This window comes from Triturus cristatus, chromosome 9 (assembly GCF_964204655.1).
Source record: "Triturus cristatus chromosome 9, aTriCri1.1, whole genome shotgun sequence".
NCBI classification, from domain to species: Eukaryota; Metazoa; Chordata; class Amphibia; order Caudata; family Salamandridae; genus Triturus; species Triturus cristatus.
Genome location: NC_140592.1, coordinates 576,385,198 through 576,403,451, shown reverse-complemented (window position 1 = coordinate 576,403,451; position 18,254 = coordinate 576,385,198).

The following is an 18,254-nucleotide window of genomic DNA, read 5'->3' as shown; positions in this document are numbered from 1 at the left end:
AAACTTGGCAGCCCAATGCACAAATGAATGTCCCACTATCCAGGTAACCGTCTTGGCTCCAGGACCCCCAACACAACCTACGAAGAAAAAAGGAGCATTAGAAACAAGAAAGGGCACCCAAAACGCTCACACAGCCGCCGCGCACCCTTCCGTCCTACTTCCGCACGTACCGCTCGCAGCAGCGTGAACGCCATCTACCAATCCTCCTGATCTTATCCCAGGACCAACCCAGCCGTGCCGCCGCCGTCGCCGCGCCGATCCGGAAGGAGTGAGTCCCAAACCCCGCCGGGTCTCTCCCTAAGCGCCGCAACGCCATGCGCAGTACCGCCAAGAGCTGGTAAGCCGTGACCCGTTTCCCAGAAGCATGACAGAAAATTTCCCCCGCCAAACGGCCACACTGCCCGCAAAAACTGCTCCACTCCCGCACCGGACACGCTGCCAACTCCCCCGACTCATTCAGCCACACCCACGTGCCTCTGCCAACCTGATCTGTCTTGGAACGCCCCAGCCATATCCCCAGGCGCCCCCCATCCACACGTACATCCTCGAACCTCAACCCCATCCCCCCCTTACCCCCCAGCAACTCCGAAACCCGAAAGGCCCCAAAGAACATCCACGTCATACACAGGCGGAACAACGCCAACTCATACCGATCGTAACACAAAACCCCCAACTCTCCCAAAACATCCACCAACAGGCCAAAAGTGATCGCCTGGCGCAACGGCGCTCCCTCCCGCCCCCCCCGCTCCCTTGTCCAGCCCTTCAGCATCCTGCTCAGCAACTCACCCTTGGCCGGATCAAAACCCAGATAGATCTTCCCATAGAAAGAAATCCCTGCCAATTTCCCTGCAATTGTCACTGACGACAAACCCCTGTCCATGCAGTGCAAAACATAGCGCACGACACCCGCTTCACACTCACCCTGAGAAATCCGCCAGTCCTCCCGCGACCAACCCAAGAACGCCCCCAACTCCACCCATGCCATACGATAAGTCCGCCGCGTGGACTCGGCAACAGACTGCTCCACCAGATTCACCACTCTCACTCCCCCCAGCTCCAGATACCCTCCGGCACCTTGGTCTTGGCAAAGTCCGCTCCGGGCGCCAACCTTCGGAAACGCTGCCACTGCGAACGAGACAATGCATCCGCGATGTCATTGCTAACGCCCGGCACATGTTTCGCGCGAAACAGCACATTCAAGCGCAAGCACAGCAGCATAAAACTTCGCAGCAAGCGCAGCACCCGCAGGTCCCTCGCCCTCTGATGGTTCACCAGATCCACCACCGTCATGTTGTCCACATGAAAAAGCACCGATCGGTTCCGGAATTCCTGCCCCCACACCTGCAGCGCCACCAACAGCGGAAAGAACTCCAGAAACGCAATGCTCCTGCCCTGCGCCAACCAGTGCGCCGGCCACTGCTCCGCACACCACCGACCATCCCAGAACACACCAAAGCCGCGCGCCCCAGCCGCATCCGAAAAAATCTGCACCTGCCACACCATGTTGTCATCTGCAAAGTCCAAGGAGACCCCATTGAAGTCACTCAGGAACCCCTGCCACACTCGCAGATCCGCCCGGACACCCACCGAAATCCGCACCCTGTGATGGGGCAACACTGCCCCTGACATGGCCAACCCGAGCCGCCTGCAAACGTCCTGCCCGCCCGCACCACTCGGCACGCAAAGTTCAGCAAGCCCAACAAACGCTGGACGGACCTCAGATCAATCTTCCGTTGCACCATCACTTGGCTCAGACACTCCTGAATCTCCAAAACCTTCTGCTGGGGGAGGCGCGCCATCCACTCCACAGAATCCAATTCAATCCCCAGAAACGCCAGACAACAACTGGGCCCGGCCGTTTTTTCCGGCGCCAACGGCACACCAAACTCCCCCGCCATCCTCTGAAACTGGCCCAAAGCCGCCCCACATTCCCCCGTCTGACCACGGCCTACAAACAAGAAATCATCCAAATAGTGGGACACCAGCCGGTGCCCCGCCCTGTCAGTGAAGGCCCATTGCAAAAAGGAACTGAAAGTCTCAAACAGAGCACAGGAGATCGCGCACCCCATGGGCAACACCTTGTCCACAAAAATGGCCCCACCGAACTGCATGCCCAGCAACGAGAAATCCTCCGGGTGAATCGGCAGAAGGCGAAACGCCGACTTGATGTCACACTTGGCCAATTCCGCCCCCCGCCCACACAGCCGCACCAGTCCAATCGCATCATCCACCGACGCATACAACACCCGGGAATCCTCCTCCGCGATGAAATCATTCACTGACCGCCCCTCCGGCCAAGACAAATGGTGGATCAAGCGAAACTCGCCAGGTTCCTTTTTTGGAACCACCCCCAACGGGGATATGATGAGTTCGGGCAGCGGCCACGTGTCAAACGGGCCGGCCACGCGACCTTCCAACACCTCTTTGCGCAATTTTGCCTCCACGACTTCCGGCAACTCTTTTGCTGACCGTAAATTCTCTGCCCACCTGCACTCCCGCGGCCCCTGGTACCCTACTCGAAAACCTTCCGTGAACCCCCAAAACAGCCGCAGCGCCGCCACCTGATCAGGGTAGCGGGAGAGCCACGGACCCATGGCCTCCACACTAACCGGTGTAGGAGCCCTTTGGCCCAGCCTGCCCCCTTCCTTTCGTGACCCGCCATTGCTCGGACGGGGTGGCCAAGGTGAAACACTGCGTGACCGGGTGCTTGCCACCACACTTAGAACACTCATGTTTAAATTTGCAGGGGTGACGGGTGCAGAATCCCTTGTTGAAATTCCAACACGCCCCAATGGCGGCTCCCCCACTCTTCGCAGGCTGCCCGGTTGCGCCGGCAGCGGCAGCCTGTCCTCCCGCACCCCCAGCTCCACTTGCGCCCCCTCCCGCCCCCCCCGAGGCGGGACGGGACTGAAAAGACCGATAAGCCACCGGAAGGCCACTCGCAGTGTGTGTAGCCGCAGAGGACTGCGTGGAGGCCATCCACTGCACCCACAGCTCCTGATCTACCTCTCCCCAGGGCTTGTCCGGGTTGACGCTGACCCTCGCCCGAAATTCCTCATCATAACTTAGCCAGGCAAAACCCCCAAAGTGCATCTGCGCTTTTCTGATGATATCCATGTATTTGAACAACGCAATCGCCCTATCCGGATGCTTCTCGCAATAAATACTGGCATAAATCAGGAAGGCCGACGTCCAATTCTCCATAGTTATCGGCACCCGTGGCCGCCGTGTCAATTCCCACTCCTCCTCTTTCGACCCCTCTTTCGCCTGAATCTCCCGATGCAACAACTTAAAGACATCCACATATTCGTGTTTCCAAATCCTGCCCCTTGTCTTTTCAGACAGATGGGACCCCAGGGGCATCGCCAACCCCATATAAGGCAGCTTCTTCTTATGTTTCTCACCCCCTTCCTCCTTCCCATCTGTCACCTTCTGAACACCAGCTCCCACCATTCGCTTCACATCCCCCTCTGGGGCCGCCGCCTTAGCCGGCACCCGCGGCTGCGCCGCCTCTCCCACCTCCCTCACCGACCCATCCCCCACCCCCACAGACCTACAAGACTTCTTACGCCCCCGCCCAAGCCCCTCATCCCACGCCCCCCACCATGTGCTCTCACCTGTCAAAGTGCGTGGCACCTCCTGCGCCCGTCCGCCTGGACCCGGGGCCGACACCCTCGCCGCTGGCGCCTTGCTGCAGCCGGCTTTGCTGTCCTGGAAAACACCAAACTTTCTCGTTGCCACCGGCCCCGTCACCTCACGCACCTCGCCTTCTTCCAACTCTTCACTTTCCGACTCATAATCCAGCTCTTCGACCACCACAGGCTCACTAGGCTCCATGCGCACCTCACGCACTACACGCTTCATTCCTTTTCCTTTCTCTCCAAGGACAAACTCATACTCCGGCGCCGATGATGCGCGCTCCCTCGATGGAGGGCAGGCCGCCGCGGACCCCCCTACTGCTTCGTCCCGGCGTCTGGAGGCCGTAGTGCGCCCCGCCGGCCCACCCCGACCTCTACCAGCAATCAGCGCTGGCGTGGATCCCACCCCCCCCTCGTGACCGGCATAGTCCGAGGGGGCCCCAGCGCCACCAGGTCTCTGAGACGTCAAGTCCGTCCCTGCCTCATCCAGCCACACCCAGCGCCCGCGCCCCCGAGCCGGCCCTGCCCCTCCCCCGCGCGCCACCACCCCTTCCCCGCGCGCCACCACCCGGTCCGCCGCGCGCTCCCCCTCCCTCTCCCTAGCCGCGCACATCTCCTCCCAGCGCCGCTCCGTATCTTCAATCAGCCGCCGCTGCTCCCGGATACGCTCCTCCAAAGACATCTCGGCCCAACAGTCGTCCCACCGGCCCTCCCCCGCGGCCCGCGCCCCACGACCGCGGCCTGCGCCCCCAGAGGGGCCAGGCGTCACCAGCCCCGACCCCCGGCCCCCCACAGCCTTCGCCGGGCCCTTGCCTTTGCCTCCCCGCCCCCCACCCTTCCCCTTGCCCCCACCCCCCACGACCGGCCCCTGGTCCCCCCACCCACCGCCCTCGCCCCCCGCGGACTCACTCCCCGAAAGATACAGGGAGAAATCATCCCCAACCCGCTCCTCCGCGTCCTCCGCCAAGTCGCTGTCCTCACTATAGTCAACCAGGAACGAGGCCCCCCCGCTGCCCCCGGCCCCCGCCCCCACCCGGACCAACCGCGCCTCCGCAGCCCCACCCTTGCCCTCCACAGCCCCCCCGCCCCCCCCACAGGCACCTCAGCGGACGAACCCAGCGCCGGGAGGCTCAGACGCCTATCCCCTGGCTTCCCCCCAGGCCCTGCCTTCTTGCCCCCCCCTCGCGCGCCCACCGCGTGTTTCTTGGGAGGCGGTTCCTCCATACAGGCAACAACGGCCGCTGCAACCCCCGCGGACGCCGAACGCGGAGTCCTGGACATCCCCACCCACGCCTGCTCCAAAACACCCGGCCGCAGAAGGTCCGCCCTCCCCGCACGCCCCAACAGCTGTAGCGCCGCCCGCACCGCCGCCTCATCCGGCGTCTGGCCCCCTCCCAACTCCATGACAAACGCGCTCCGCGCCCACCACCGCTCCGCCCCCGCCGACTCCACCCGACACCCGCAGGCCGCCACACGTTGCCAAACGAGGCAGCCCTGATATCGCTCGCTACCCCCACAGACACACAATGCTCACCGCCGCAAAACACGCCCCCGCCGATCCACCGAAGCTCCGCCAACGGTCCACTAACTACCCTCCCTGAGGCGCTGGGGAATGGAAGAGGAAGGACTTCCTCTTCCTGCCCCTTTTAACCCTACCTGCGACCCCACCCCTTATCCCACCCCTTCCTCCCCTGTCCTTCCTTTTGCGCGAACTCCCCGGGGGAAGACTAGACCGCTGGTCTTACTTCCCCCGGGGGCCTCCATCACACGCCTGTGAGGAGGATGTGGGGACCCAGTCTGACCGGATCTGGATGCTACCCATGTCCCAACCCAGCCCAAAGCATGGGGGGGACCCAGAGCCCTGCCGCCATTCAGTTTAGCGCGAAAGGCAGGCGAAAACAGGCAACAGACCCCAGCGAAGGACAAAACAATTTACCTTGCGCGCGCTGCAGTGCTGAGTTAGCGATGCAGCGCACGCAAGGTAAATTGTTTTATTTAATTAATTACTTACCTTACTTCCTGTCTGTCGTATGTCGGCCTCCACTACCTCCCCACCCTGCACCTCCTCCGCCCGCCTCACCTCCCTGCAGCACTCCCTCGGCGAGCCGCCACTGCTTTGCACCCTCTCCAGTATATCATTGAATAGACTATAACATACTAAATTGAACAAATTCCAAATAATAATGACACCATTTTTTTTAACATGAAAGTATTTTCCATACTTTTACACGTTTGTTGAGCATTTTACATGCTACATATTTTGAAGGCTGGGCTCGTGCTTTGGATGTGAGTGCCACTTCAAACCTTCAGCTGGGCTCTCCTTGTCGATTTGTTGGCTTACCCGCCTCCATGAATTCCAGGGGCGGGGCCTCTAAGATTTGAACTGCGAGTGAGGCAATTCTTCATTTTGAATAAAGTTGAGGTATCCCACTTATCACGGAAAGCGCACAGAGGATTTTACAGATGACTGTCTAGCAATGCTACCAGTAACATTGATCACGCACTTATCACGAAGTGCAAGAGATACTCTGCATGTTTCAGTTAGGTAAAACATGCACAGTAAATCTGTTTACAGTGTGTGATTAGCATCACTGACGATGATGTAAATGCACACTCGCCCACCCACTAGTCTCCAGGCATTCACAATTCAATCTCGTGTGACGTATTGGGGAATATGAGGAGCTGCACAAATCACTGACACCGAAATAGTGTGAAGAAGGCTGCTTTTTATTGAAACAGTTGAACATCACAATTTTAAACCTGGGTCTAACGCCTTACAAAACTACAGCCTCACTATACAAGAATGTTACCTATGCTAAACTAACCCTCACCCCTAGAAGTCCCCCTCCCCCAACAAAACTTTAACCTGCAATTCTTTACCTGCTCCCGGGCTGATCTTCAGCAATTGATACCTTTAACCTCCCTTATATTTTAACAGCAACTATTGACCTGCAACTAAATTAAGTTTCTAACGAACCTTAAACTTCCAACCTCGTCCAGGCTTGAGCTTGTCTACCCATTCCCTTTCAGCCTAGATTGCCACTGTCAACAACAATAAACTTGGCTAAACCATGGCAACTTGTCTGTCAAGCGCCACCCAGAAAAAGTCATCAACGACACACTCTTTTCAACAACTAAATCATTTTCTCCCAAGTGCAGCACTAAAATGTCTGGGCATCATCTCCTTACGAGCAACCTATTCAAACGGGGTAGCAAATCCTTCCAACTCATCCCCCCTCTACCATGCCAACTCAGCTGGAAACGATAAGGAGAAAAACCGAAAGCAGCCCAGAGAATGCACTGCTTCACCTGTTTTTCAGCCCATTTAACGAATGAATGGCATACTATGCATATGAACAGCCCTACGGGCATGGTACCGAACCTGAAAAACAACAAAGACTGAATAAGAACACAAAGTGACTTAGAAAGCCCCTTCCCCCCTCCCTAACGTAGCACTGAACAACAGCTGGATGCCCATCTCCCCAGTCCAATAATGTCCTTCTTGCTCCAGCCCTGTCTACGTGCCTCCGTTGCCATGCCTATATGAAAGGAATGATTCCTGAAACCCTTCACCTCAACGCCTAACAGGGTCAACCCTTTTCGAAGCACAGCCAATAGCTGAAACACAGTCACTGTCACAGCATGCTGAAAAACCAGCCCTACCACTTCCCCATACCTAGCTCGTAGAGAGACGCCTCGTCATGCAGGGCAGGCCATGCCAATTGGGAACCTACGCAACAAAATGGAACTTCCCTGATCTCTCTGATCCATTGTAGACTTGTGCAGCCATACCTGTAAACCTAAAATAACGCTTAACAGGAGTAATGCCCGTTAACCCAGGTGAGACCGGGCATGAAATGTAACAAAAAACAATGTCTCAACTGGATGGTAGATTAGGAAAAGACAATTTACTAAAAGTGAATTGGAAAAGACAAATTACAAATAGTGAATTTAATCACATTTAAGGCGGGAAACAAGAGAAGAGCCTGGAGGGGTAAAAGACAGTCTTTTTGACCACTTTTAATACTTTTTCCAGTTCGCCGTTCACGCTGTTCTGTTACACTCTTGTGTCACTGCGCCGTTCACTTCTCACTAGCACGTCCAGTGCCCACTTTGTGTGTATTATGGTCATTTTCTAAAAAGTATATATTGTAGTGCTTCTTAACTACTTATAAGAATACATAAAATAATTTTTGATTTCCATTACCCTTCCAGGCTCTTTGGTCTCCCTTCTCTTGTTTCCCGCCCTAAATGTGATTGAATTCACTATTTGTAATTTGTCTTTTCCAATTCACTTTTGGTAAATTGTCTTTTCCTAATCTACCATCCCGTTGAGACATTGTTTTTTGTTATATACCTGTAAACCTGTCACACATGGACGAAATTCCTCCCAAATAATTCCCCGAGTCCCCCTTGCCCCCAGTAACTCAGAGACCTAAAACACCCCAAAAAAACATCCAAGACATCAGGGCTGCGAACAACACATGCTTGTGTTTATTCAAGCATATCACAGGCAAAATCCTAACTTCCTTAAATATATCCCAAATTAAGGCTACCTAGAAGGGGCCCCTTGCCCCGCTTGCCTGGCTCATCCCTCCAATATTCTTGTACCTAGTTCGTCTGCTGAGGTGGTGTAGCCCCAAAGCAGCTTTCCCATGAAGGAAATACCTGCCAATTTGCCCACAATGGTCACTGTAGACTGACCGTTTAAGATTAACTGCAGAATTAACTGAACAACATCTTCTGTCCTTGACCACACATCCTCTCTCTTCTGAGTCTCACTATTTAAAAATGCCCTCAAGCCTGAACATATGACATCCGTGTCGACAAAGCCAGCAAATCTGCCACCACCAGATTAAGCATCCTCTGTCACCTACCGACCAAAGCTCCTGCAGCATCCTGGTCATGACTCTGTCCGCCTCCGTGGCCAGCCCGTGTAATCTCTCCCCTGTGAATGAGACAGAAAATCCACAATGTCATTGTCCACACCGATCACATGCCACACTAAACAATATGTACAATTTCAAGCAGTTTAAAACAAAAACCTGCAGCAACTTTAAAACCTGAGCATCCCGTGCTGACTAATGGTTAACTACTTATATACTACAGCCATGTTATCAATATGGAATAGCACATTCTTGTGTGACAACTGGTCTCCTCACAGGGCCACTGCAACCACCAGCGGAAAGCACTCCAAGAATGCTAAGCTCTGCCCGAAGCTTCCTCTCAGTTAGCCATTCCTCAGAGCACCATCTTCCTTGCCAATAAAATACAAAACCTATCCCTCCCGCCACATCTGAGTAGATTTGTGCCTCCCATTCAAGTTCTGCGGGTGCGACCAACGACATCCTCCTTAGTCCCTGCTGATAATCTGATATGATGATGTGGCAACGGAAGGCCTGAAAATTCCATCCCGAACCTCCTACAGAAAGTCCTCTCAGTTCTCACCACCATACAGGAAAAATTTGAATGGCCCAACAGCACTTGTACTTCTTTGACTGTAAACTTTTGCTTCACCAGCATTGCATCCAGTAGGAATCGCATTGTCAATTTTTTCCCCACCGGTAAGTGAGCCTCCATAGCTTCCGAATCAATCTCTATGCTCAAGAATGACAGTACTGTACTAGGTCCAACTGTCTCCGGTGCTAAAGGCACTCCCAGGTCACCCATGAGCTCCTGGAAACTGTCCAACATCTGTTGGTAGTCAAAAGAACTACATATACACAAAAGGTTAGGGAGTCAGAGGATATTCGGGCTCAGGCCACCCTCCAAAGCCTGACACATGGGAAACAAAATAAGGGACCTGGCCACTTTATATGTGGAGTTCCTAGTTTTTCCTGTTTACTCACTTTTGTGGAAAAACCGTCAGGTTTTTCAAGCCCTCACCCACCAGCGTTACCCCTTGGTGGCATGCTTCATCATAGGGTCCTTCCTGTTCCACTACGAAACGAGGCGTGCTGCGACCAGACGGACTACGTGGCAGCACTGGTAGAAAAGACTATGTGAGGCAGAATGTTCTGCTGGGGTGGAGTAAGGTAGAGGAAGTGTATGATTAAAAATACCTGACAAGTGGGCGATGCTGCTTTTATTGTTACCCCCAGTTGGTATGATTAAAAACAGGGGGAAAAAAATAGGACTATATGGGATATTAATGAGCCCAAATCCTAACGGTCGACATGTTTCTAGCCTACCCCTATGGCTATTCTTCAGGACCTAGTGTTCTCTAATGTTGTACCTAGTTTCACTCGTATAGTTGGTCTACTAGAACCAACTGTGATACAGTGCCGCTGATGGAGCGGGGAGTACAACATTTTGTATACCCCCCCTATTCTGCATGTTTATACTAATTAGAATAATCTATTAATTTTACTATTATTAATGTGTTTGCATGAAGTTTAATCAACATTACTAATGTATGAAAATACACGTGGGATTTGCATTTTGCATGACTAAATAATTTGTAATTAACATATGTATGCATACTAACACTAGAAAAATAGAATATCGCATGATATATGTTGCTTTGTGACGTATTCGTAATGTTGCACCAGATGACATCAATGGGTGAATATGAACGCTTTAAATGTCGCTATACGCTAGATAATTGCAAGCACATAGGAGAATTAGTGAGGGTTTAACATTTTATTAGTTATTTCTATGTATTAATTACTCTTTGTGTTTGTTTCGCTTAAGTTGTCCGTTGGGCCTAAAACTAAGAAGGCCGCCAAACTAACTCGACGCGATCGCCACCATTCCACGAGGTTTCGGACGAAGTGCGCATGTGTTACAACATGTACCAGTGGCCTCGACATGGCCCTAGGCTCGGTGTGCCCAAGCAAGGTCACGACGGGAAGCCTGCCAAACATCTTGACAAAGGACTTGTACAAAAACCGGATGGAACATGTATAGTGACATAACCTCCTGAACTGTGTGAAACCTCACCGGACGATCCCAACGAACCAATGGGATAAGCCTAAAATTACTAAAAATGTATCTTCTTGTCCTTACTTTTATTATAAAATGACGTTAGAATAGAGAGGATTGGCTCTTGCTCGTACTTTCACTTTTGCTGACGGAGACGACGGTGATGCTACGTGACTGCTGCGTTCCTGAATCTTGGACAGACTGAATTGCTGCCCAATTTCTTGATAAACTGAGGACTTCCTAAAATCTATGGGCACTGATCAATGCTTGCACGTCTTTGGTCCTTGACCCACTCTTTGGGACTGTAGCGTGCTGACGACAAAATTTGATGACTTAGAGGACGACCAACAGCCAGATTAGGTAAACATGGTGTTTTATGATTTGCGTAATGACTAATAAATTTATTAGATGGAACTAAATTCTTGCATTATTTAGATAAACAAAATATTGATTAACAAGCAAATGTGTTGTGGTCATTTATTGAAAGAGGATAGATTAGGATCTTTGAGTATGTTTTATCGGGACTAAATCATCAATATCAATATAACTAAATGATCCATTGATCACGTGGGAGGAGTATCTTAATTTTTAAGTTTACGATGTGTAGAGATAAGGATATTAGTGTATGGAAGTGTAAATAATTTTCTCTCTATAGGTTTTAAGCTATTACTTTCATGTCAGCGCTTGGAACATTCAGTTCTCCTGTAAGTGCAGAACAGTGAGAAGCGAAGTGTGAATGTTGGTGTTATGGGCCCCACCAATGTTTGTAGGAGTGAATGTGTTAATTTAATATTTGGTTTGTGATGAAGGGAGGATATTAGGTACGGGTGTTTTGTCCTGATTCCCGTTACCCAGGTTCCGCGCTCCATCAGTTTTTCTGGTAGCAGGATGATGGTTTTTATTGTTTTGATCTGGTGATTAATGCCTGTAAATAGCTTATTTATTATTGGAAAGTATTGGTATATGTATTAACACTCTGTGTTGAGTCGAGTTGAGTTCTATGTCGTTTGCACGACTTCTGGGATGTCTGAAGTTTGTACCAGTTCCGTAGTAGAGCAGAGGTAAGCGCTGCTCTCGGGAAAGACGGAATTGTTGTTGCCCTGTGGGTACACAGGGGAAACGTGTAACGAGTGGAGTTGCACAAAGCATTGTCTGGGTTCGATTTGGTGACATCGTCGTGTGTTGCCATTAGAAATATCTCCTGTATGATAGAAGTGTATGGTAGCGAAGGTCACCTGTGAAATTTTGGTCTTAGGTACCAGAAGCCCAGAAGGAGCTCTGATAACGCTTATCACTGGAAAGGTAATAGGTGTTCCCTAAGCTTGTTAGAAGGATAAAGTAGAGGGAAGTGCTACTTTATTAACGTGTGTCATAATTCTGTAGTAGGACAGACTGTTCACTGTTCTCGGGAAAGACAGAATTCAGTGTGAATGAACTACGCTTTTCCGTGTGAAAGTGCGTGAATGAAAAGACATTCGGATTAATTGTGAAACTTCGGTTTTATTTCTCAGGAGCATTGGGTCTCCAACTAGGTGTCTTAATTCTGGAGAAACAGTTAGCTAATGCTTGCTAGAAGGGTAAGGTAGAGGGATGTGCTACTTTATCAACGGAAGTAATGATTCCGTAGTAGGGCAGAGGTAAGCGCTGCTCTCGGGAAAGACGGAATTCTTGTGAAAAAGGTAATTAACTATTCTTTGGTTAGCGAAGCGGACAATGGTGGCGTTTTTATGTTGTTATTAACAGATTTGTAAGTCAGAAGAACGTAAAGAAAAATTACCGATAAAAATTTGTCAAAGAGGGGTCAGCAGGAGCAGGAGCTGCGACAGTGAGAAAGAGCTGACGTCAGAAAAGCCACGCTGGGATTGGCTAGTCAGTAAGAAGCGTAGACGCCCCTGATTGATATATTAGTGCATGCCGCGCTAGGAGTGGAGAATTACAGGGTGACGTAGACGCTGCTGATTGGTGCGTTGGTGTGAGATGCGCTACGCTTGGAGAATTGAAGAGGTGACTTAGACGCTCCGGATTGGTGCGTTGGTGTGAGTCGCGCTACGATTGGCTTAAATAACAGAACAGTCGTAAGGAAAACACTAGAGATACACGAAAGATAAAATGATGTATTACGATCCACCTGAAAAGGAGAAAAAGTCTTGGTTTGGAAGAATCAAGAAGTGGTTTAAAAAGGACAAACCGATTGTGATTAGGGAGGGGCAGTTGCTTCCCCCACCGACAACCCCCGCATCCTTTATGGTTGCGAAATACGGATATCATACTTGTATTTGGTTAGACAATTGGGTGAAATATACAAAAAATGACGGAGTCTTAGCATTTCCAGAGCATGGTTGTTTAATTTAGGTTGTTTAATTTAGCGCTTTTAAGAAATTTGAGAGAGAAAATGATGAATCTAGAACCAAGGCCTAGACCAACACAGTTTGAAGCACTGACAGAATGGGAAGATGAGATGCATGACAGAGAAAGACTGAGGAGTAGCGGAAGGTATAAGTACATGTTTGGTAGATACGGACATGACACTCATGATGAGAGAGGTGGCGGAATGCAAGTATGACTGAAGGTCTGTTTCCTGTGAGAACTGCTGAAGAAGTTGGAGGTAGAAAATGCACGGAAAAGAGACATAATATAGTATCAAGAGGGTATGGAGTGAATGAATCGGAGGATGATGTTCTTGATGACATGTTTTATAAAAATCCACCCCCATATCAACCAGAATCTGAAATATTGACACCAAGTGCCCCAATGAGAGAAACTTTGCGAATTGTTAAGACAGAACCAGTACCTCAAGAATTAGGGAAAAATAATTCCATGAGAGAGATAGAGAGAAATTCAGTTAATAAAGTTAATGGTGAAAATTCGGCAGAGTTAGCAAAAACAACTTTAGAATTAACTGAAAAGATAGGAGAATTGACCAAAAATTTAGAAGCTGTAAGTGTTCCAGTGACGATAGGCGCTGTGATGCCTATTTTTGATAAAAAGAAAGATAGTGAACTTTGTTTAACAGTTCCTTATAACAGTAATAAACAGACTGAGAAGCCAAAGCAGAGCCTAAAAGAAAATCCATGGAGACAAACAATGAGTACAATCGAGCCAAATGCTTCAAATAACCCATTTTTAGGTTCAAATATAGCAGAAAGATGAACAATGACAGTGGAATCAGGATTGGAGACTCAAAGGGACTTAGAACAAAATAATGTAGAGAAACCAGTAGGCCCATCTTCAGAATGGTTGAGAAGCTTACAGAGAAAAGACAAAGAATTCCAATCTATAGATGTGGCCAAACTACGAATGGTATTGGAAAAATTAATAGTAGGAACTATTCCCACAGAAAAGTTAAAAACCTACCAGGATGAGGGGTTACTGTTTTTGTGTAAAAGTATAACTTGGAGAGCAAAAAATCAGCATGAAAGATTAGAAGAAGTAGCAAATGAAATGGGTATAGATATTGAAAAGGTAAAGGCTCTACAGAAACCATATTGAATAGATTTTACTGAAAAGGATATTGAAAATTTGAATACCACAGGACGAATAAGTCAGATTAAGGAAATAATTATCTTGCTGAGAAAATGGGGAGATGTGGATAAGTGGAGAAGTAGATGGTATCGAAAACGAGAGGCTGCCTCTGATAAAACTTTTGCAGCTTTTCCTGTTAGAGAAAAGGAAAAGGTAGTAACAGAATGCCCCATGAGAGAAATTCCCAGAGGAGGATATGTACATGTTCCATGGACTAGACAAGATATTTTGTCATTTACTAATGATTTCCCTCGACTACGCGAAAAGCCCATCGAGTGGTATAGGCAAGTGGACAGATTAGGGAAATTATCTAAAGTATTATGGATTGATCTAAACAGCCTGTTTGACATAATAGTGCTAGCAGATTTATGGACAGAGTGCAAACTAATGATAAATTGGTCCACACAAGAATACCCTAGGGATCCAAAAACAGGAGCCCCAGACCCCGAGGTAATGAAGAAATACGAACAGGACATTGCCTTTTTGAAAACTAAAGTACCTCCCAAAGAGACTGATTGGGTAAAAATTGACATAACTCATCAGGAAAGTAAGGAGTCAGTACATGCCTATTACGAAAGATTAATTTTGGCCTTTAAACAGTTCAGCGGTGATGAAAATTTGAGTGAAAAGGATTTGAGTCATTTTGTATACAGATTTGTATATGGTTTACGACCAGAAATTAGTGAAATGATTAAGCAACATACTGTAGATTGGCAAAATAAGAAAATAGACATGCAAAATATTTCAGTGATGAGATTGAAGCTAAACAGCGTAAATTAAAGGAGAAGGCTATGTGGGCACAAGTAAAAGTGGCAGAAAGACAGGAAGCCCAGCTAGTGGAACAAGCAAATAATACAGGTCCCAGAAAATTCACTACAGGGAAAGGTAAGGGACATTTTAACATAGAAGATGCCAAAAAGAAATTCCTGTGTCACAACTGTGGTAGAGTAGGGCATTGGAAATCCGAGTGTAAATTCCCCCAAATACTAATAATGAAAATACATCATTGAATCCACAGGTGCAGAATGAGGTGAGTGGTAAACCGCAGCGACAGCAGCAGGTTGTTACCCAACAGAATCAGGTGCCAAAACCGCCTTTTCCACAAAGCACAAATTCACAGAAACCCGGTAATGAGACGGGATTCTACAGCGAAGAACAGGTAACTAAGCTGCCGCAGTATTAGCTACTGTTGCAGCGTGGAGGAAGTATCTGTCCTTCCCTAGTTACAATCGGTTTGTCCTTCTTAAACCACTTCTTAATTCTACCAAACCAAGACTTTTTCTCCTTTTCTGGTGGATCGTAATACATTTTCCCTTCTTTCGTGTCTCACTAGTTTCTCCTTACGACTGTACCGCTTTTTTGTCCAATCGTAGCGCGACTCACACTATCGCACCAATCCGGAGCGTTTATTTCACTTTATAATTCTCCAATCCCAGCGCGACTCTCACTAACGCACCAATAGGGAGCATCTACGTCACCCTGTATTTCTCCACTCCTAGCGCGGTGCACACTAACGCACCAATCCGGAGCGTTTTACAGTTCTGACCGACTGTCCAATCCCAGCGCGGTCGTTCTGACGTCAGTAGCTGCTGCAGCAGCTCCTGCTCCTGTCTACTCCTCCTTCACAAATCCGCTCAGTAAGTTTTTGTTTCAATTTCTACAATTCTGTTAGTAACAACATAAAAACGCCACCATTGTCCGCTTCGCTAACCAAGGAATAGCAATAGACCTTTCTCACGAGAATTCCGTCTTTCCCGAGAGCAGCGCTTACCTCTGCCCTACTACGGAATCGTTACTTCCGTTGATAAATTAGCATATCCCTCTACTTTACCCTTCCAACAAGCATTAGCTAACCGTTTCTCCATAATTAAGACACATAGTTGGAGACCCAATGCTCCTGAGAAATAAAACTAGAGTTTCACAATTAACCCGAATGCCTTTACATTCACGCACTTTCACACAAGAAGATGTAGTACATTCACACAGAATCCTGTCTTTCCCGAGAACAGCGAACAGTCTGTCCTACTACAGAATTATGACATACTTTAACAAAGCAGCGCTTCCCTCTACTTTGTCCTTCTAACAAGTTCAGAGAATACCTATTACCTTTCCAGTGATAAGCGTTATCGGAATGCCATTTGGATTCCTGGTACCTAAGACCAAAATTTCACAGGTACCCTTCGCTATCATACACACTTCTCTCATACAGAAAATGTCTCTAATGGCAACCAACGGCGATGTCACCGAATCGAACCCAGACAATGCGTCGTGCAACTTCAATCGTTACACGTTTCCCCTGTGTACCTACAGGGCAACAACAATTCCGTCTTTCCCGAGAACAGCGCTTACCTCTGCTCTACTACGGAACCGTTACAAACATCTGACTTCCTACATCCCAGAAGCCGTGCAAACAACATAAAACTCAACACGACTCACATAGAGTGTTAGTACATAAACCAATTTCAATAACCAATAATCACTTAAGCTATTTACAAGCAATAATCACCAAACCAAACAATAAAAACCATCACACTGCTACCAGAAAAACTGTTGCAGCGTGGAACATCACATTCCTCCTTCGTCACAGACCAAATACCTCAACAGCAAATTCACTCAGATACATTCATTGGTGGGGCCCATGACACCAATACTCACACTCCGTTGATCTGCTTCCCTAGAGGAATAAGCTTCCAAACGCTGACATGAAAGGAATACCTTTACCTTACTCTAAATATGTTGACTCCAATCCTAAAATATTCACCTCATAAGGCAATGAATCATTAAGTTGTTTTTATAGGTTTAGTGTCACAATCATTTATCTACTCTTTACTTACTAAACTAAATTCTCTTCTTTAATTAATCGACACAACACATTTGTCAATTAATCAAATATTCTTTATCTAAGAAATATTGCAAAATCGTTAGAAATCATCATCAGCATTGCAGAACATCATATTTACCTAATCTGGCTAAAAGTCGTCCTCTAAGTCAGTCAGGTCGGGGAAAAATCTTTATTCAGCAAAGTTAGGCCGCAATTCAGTCTCTCAAAGATTCAGGATAACAGCTGTCCAGGAGTGTCACCGTCCTCTCCGTCAGCATAACGTCAGGAAATCGAGTTCGTCAAAGAAGAGCGAGTTTTTTAGTTTAGTTCCCTACCTACTTTTATAATGAAAATAATGTCAAAAAGTATCAAGATCGGGGGTTTAGAAAGTTCTGATTGGTCGACTTGGGGTCGAGGGGTAAAGTTCTCATGAAGTCTGTATAATGAAATCGTCGCACTTGCTGGTTCCGGTTTTTAAATTGTCCATTGTCTTGTTGCTGGCGAAGTTCCCGGAATAACCTTAAAGGGTACATCTTCTCCTGGGGTGAGAACTAGGCCACTGCTGCTGGCGGTGATGCCTGCGCACTTCACCCAGAACCTCGTGTTGTCAGGGGCAGTCACTTTCAACGTCTCGTTCAGCCATCTTGTCTAGGCTGAAATGGGCAACTTAAGCAAAAGAAACACAAAACGTAATTAAAACATAGAAATGGCTACTAAAATGTTAACCCCTCGCTAATACCCATATGTGTGAGTAACTATCTAGCAGAAAGCAACACTCAAAGCGTTTTATGCTCACTTAATAAAGCACAAATCACAATTACATCACCAAAGCAACATATATCATGCAATATTCTAATTTTCTACCATTAGTATGCGTACACAAGTTAGTTTACAATTAATATAGCCATGCAAAGTGCAATTCCCACGTGTAGTTCTTTTGTTAATATGATTGATAAGTATTTCACTGCAAACACATTAATAGGAATATTATTAGTTAATTATTCAGATTAATATAAACATGCAGAATGGGGGGGTATACAAAAGGTTGTACTACCTGCTCCAGCAATCCCCCCTTTGGTGATTATATCACCACACCAACCAAAAATGTTGTATCCCTTTTACGGAATTTTAAATTGATTTCTTGTTTCCTTCATATTTCAGTTTCCCCTGTTTCTTCTCGTTTTGCTGTTTTATACATGCTTTCCTTTATCTCTTCTAGTTCTGTTTCTTCAAATTCTCTTTCTTGTTTCTTATCTCTTCTCCGTAAGTTTTCTCTTTTTATTCTTTTCTGGTTTTTATTCTTTCTACAACAAATACATCCTAATCTAATTATTAATACTAAGGAAATC